The 4,484-nt window shown below is 38.0% G+C and overlaps 1 non-coding gene across 1 annotated transcript; it reads left to right on the top strand.

The window, feature by feature from the left end:
• The first annotated feature begins 1,589 nt into the window (after positions 1-1,589).
• Positions 1,590-1,696, top strand: LOC124521626 (U6 spliceosomal RNA). The gene has a single exon (XR_006964577.1). It is a non-coding gene; the product is annotated as a U6 spliceosomal RNA (small nuclear RNA).
• The last annotated feature ends 2,788 nt before the right edge of the window (positions 1,697-4,484 follow it).

Raw genomic sequence — 4,484 nt, 5'->3', positions numbered from 1 at the left:
TTGTTAAATTAACGTTTAAGTAGATCCCTGTAGTGTTGGATGGTGAGCCTGAGTTCAACAACAACATAAAAGAATTGACATATAGAAGTGGTAACTTAGTAATTGGTAACAATATAAGTCCTGGAGGACCTAACACACTTTGAGGAACCACGCAGGAATGCAGGGTGCAGGCAGAGAGTGCAAGGGGAAACCTGGAGCACATGCGTGTGTTATTCAAACCAAAAATAACAAGGTATTATCTAAGGGATACACAAGAAGAATGTGCTATGAGACAAATAATGCTTATCACAAGGACAGTTGGGGGAGTTAGAAGCTGACATTTACTTGTGATTCTGTGGGTTCTTATCTAAGGCATACGCATTCAAAAGAGGTTAGGGTAAGCTCAAAGCCCCTGCAGCTCAGGCCACTTGACCACGTAAAATGGATGCTGAGATCTCACATTTATATCTCTAATCTATTTTGAGTTTATTTTTGGGTATGGTGTAAGAAAATGGTCCAGTTTCATTCTTTTGCATGTAGCTATCTAATTTTCCCAGCACCATTTGTTGAACAGATTGCATCTTTCCCATTGCATATACTTGCCTCCTTTGTTACAAATTAATTGAAGATATAATTATGGGTTTATTATTGGGTTTTCTATTCTCTTCCATTGATCTGTGTGTCTATTTTTGTGCTAGTAGCATATTATTTTGAATACTATGTAATAGAATTCAGTACTATTCAACAGAATGGTAATACTATATTATTTTGAATACTATTTGACTTTGTAGTGTATCTTGAATCTGGGCTTGTGATACCTCCAGTCTTCATCTTTTTCGAGAGTACTTTGGCTATTTGTGGTCTTTGGTTTTATACAAATTTTAGGATTATTTGTTCTAGTTCGGTGTAAAATGTTGTTGGTATTTTGGTATGGATTGCATTAAATCTGTAGATTGTTCGGGTAGTATGGACATTTTAACAATATTGGTGTTCCAAATCCACGAACATGGAATATCTTTCCATTTCTTTGTATCATATTTAATTTCTTTTATAAATATTTTACAGTTTTCAGAGTGCAGATTTTTCCCCTCTTTGGTTAAATTTATTTCTAGGTGTTTTAATATTCTTGGTGCAATTTCAAATGGAATTTTTCCTTAATTTCTCTTTATGCCACTTTATTATTAGTGTATAGAAATGCAACATCTTTATTGCTGCACTATTTACAATAGCCATGATATGAAAGCAATCCAAATTTCCATTTGTAAATAAATGGATAATTAAAAGCAGTACACACACCAACACACACACACACACACACAAACACACACACACACACTGGAATATTGCTCAGCCATACGAATAAAATCTTGCTATTTGCAACAACATGGATTGATCTAGAAAGTATAATGCTAAATGAAATAAGTCAATCACAGAAAGATAAATAGCATTGATTTCACTTAGGTGTGGAATTTAAGAAGCAAAACAAAGAAACAAAGGAAAAAATAGAAGAACAAAAAACAGATTCTTAAATACAGAGAAGGAACTGGTTGTTGTCATTGGGGAAAGGGGGAAGGGGGAAGTAGGTGAAGGAGATTAAAAGCACACTTACCGTGCTCGCTTTGGCAGCACATATACTAAAATTGGAACGATACAGAGAAGATTAGCATGGCCCCTGCGCAAGGATGACACGCAAATTCGTGAAGCGTTCCATATTTTTGAACAAACTGAGGGTTGATGGGGGGTGGGAGGGAGGGGCGGGTGGGTGATGGGTATTGAGGAGGGCACCTTTTGGGATGAGCACTGGGTGTTGTATGGAAACCAATTTGTCAATAAACTTCATATAAAAAAAAAATAAATAAAAGCACACTTACCATGATAAACACTGAGTAATGTACAGAATGTGGAATCACTATACTGTACACCTGAAACTAATATAATACTGTATGCTAATTATACTAGAGTTTAAACAAAAAATAAAAATTTAAAATTGGATACTGAGGTAGCAATATTGTGGAGTATTTTAACTAAACCTATAATACCTGCAAATGCTCACAGCAGTAGACTGGGAAATCAAAGTTCTGACTTTTTTATTTATTTGTTTATTTTTACTATTTTTCAGGTATGAATGTAGTTTAGTGTCATATGCCCTGTGTATTGAAAGCTGTTTGTTTCTGTATTTTGTCTTTTTTTTTTTTAATTTCAAACGCAGGAGAATATGTTCAGTCTTTGTTAATCCACCTTTTGTAGAAGGACAACCATTACCAATTTTTTAAAGGTAATAAGATATTCCCATTGTTCAAAATAAATTGCTAAAGCATTAGAAACAACTGATCAGAAAGATTTTAATTGCTACAGTATATGTGTTTTCCAATATGAAAAAAATAATCTGGTATACAATTCCCTTTACAATGGGTTACTTTATCCTGAGAACATAAACATGGGTTAAATTTAAGGGAATACTGGTTTTATTAATAGTTAATGAAAATTATTTATATAAATTTTGTCTATAGAGAAAAATAAATGAGCAATATAATAATTAAGTTGAACCTAAGTATAATATTTATACATGTGACTTTCACCATATCCAGAAGAGGGAATCATATTGAGAAGGTCAGTCTCAGGGGAGAGAGAAGTTGGCAGAGTAATAAGTGGACCTTATGCTTTCCTCATCCCTGGAACACAGCTAGATAAATATCAAATCATTCTGAACACCCAAGAAATCAATTTGAGGATTGAGAGAACAAACTGCACAACTAAAGGGAGAAAAGAGGTCACATTGTGGAAGATAGGAGTTGCAGAGATGTGATTTGAGGTAGAAAAAAATTGCAAGTGCTGTGAAGGGGATGAAACCCTGACCACAGAGAGAGAAAGAGAGACGAGAGAGAGCACATGTGCAGGAGATTGCATAAGAAAAACACTTCCTCAAAACCATTGACCAGGAGCATGAGAGAGGCTAATTACAAGTATTTATAAGCAGCATAACTCGTCTGACATTTTAGAAGTCCATGCCATTGCCAGGGTACAGCCTGACAGACATAGTGGTACTCCTGTGGAGAATGATGGTGGGGGCTCAGGAAAAAACAGCATAGCCTGAGAATCTGCTGGGTCACACTGGGAGACACAGTTCCCCTTCTTGGAGTGCATTTGGGAGAGGTAGCACTGCCTCTCTGGGGACAAAAGAGCTGGTGGATGACATTGAGCTGTTCTGCTCATTATCATAGGTGCAGAGGCACCTGCTGAGGGTAGCTAACCTGGATGCCAGTTTTTGCTGTGCTTTTCCATAAATTCCATACCCTGTGCGTTCATGCAACTACCCTTCTGGACAAACTGGTACAAGGCCCAGCATGGTGAGACCCTCTCCCAGAGAATCAGTGCAGTTCCATGCTGTGCTGGATCCCTAAAATTTGGAGTTCTGAAAAACAGGCAGTGAACCTGAGATAAAACACAGGAGCATTGCATTGCCAGGTGAGCAGATGGCTCAGACACAGGGTAAAAGCAGGCACCTGAGGGATGCCTGGGACAAATGAGAGCAGATGGTTCAATCTTCTGTGAGGGCTTCCGAACAAAGGAAGGCAAGAACTCCTCTGTATGAGAAAGAGAGAACCAGGTTAGGCCATTTTTATCTTGGCCCATCAGCAGGGACGAACCTCAGGGAGCAGCACAGTGCCCACAGTGCAGGCTTGACTGGCTTACACCAAGCCTACCCCCCACCCCGTGTTCTACTGGTGCTTTTTTCTTAGGTCAAGTGTGCCTGAGAGCCAGAGCATCAGCAAGGCCCTTCCCCCAGAAGACCAGCAAATCCCCCACACACACCAAGTCTACTGACAAGAATGCTACAAAACTTCAGCTCTAGTGGAAATTGGATCATGACATTTTTAACAAGTAGACCAAAACATACCTAGTGAAAACTTGCCACACACTGGACAAAGTCCATACACTACCCATTGCAGGCAAGGTGAAACTCTGCAGAGAACTGACCTGAGGGAAGAGTGCTTAAAAACAAGAGTTCACAAACCTGTACCAGAAACACTCTTTGAAGTGCAGGCACTAGTCATTATATGACATCTTTTTAATATAGCCATTACTCCCAAGAGCAGAAAATATAACAGGTTTTCACAAAGAAAATAGACACTTGGGCAAAATGCCAGGAAGGAGGAATTCACCCCCCCCAAAAAAGAACAAGAAAAATTCATGACCAGAGATATAATTGAAACAGATGTAGATAATATGTTTGAACCAGAATTAAAAACAACCATGATAAGGATACTAGCGGGGCTTGAGAAAAGCATGAAAGACATCAGAGAGACACCACAGAGATAAAAGAGCTAAAATCCTATCAGGCCAAAATGAAAAATGCAATAAATGAACAAGATTTGAAACAAACTGGAAGTAATTGCTACAAGGATAGAAGAAGCAAAATAACATAAAAGATATAAAAGATGAATTATGGAAAATAATGAGGTGCACAGAAGAGAGGAAGAAAAATCTTGGATCGTGAATGTAGA

The sequence above is a fragment of the Lynx rufus genome, unplaced genomic scaffold, assembly GCF_022079265.1.
Source record: "Lynx rufus isolate CCGP_SWC_20201006 ecotype Redwood Valley unplaced genomic scaffold, mLynRuf1.p SCAF_30, whole genome shotgun sequence".
Taxonomy (NCBI): domain Eukaryota; kingdom Metazoa; phylum Chordata; class Mammalia; order Carnivora; family Felidae; genus Lynx; species Lynx rufus.
This window is presented reverse-complemented; position numbering and strand designations above follow the sequence as displayed.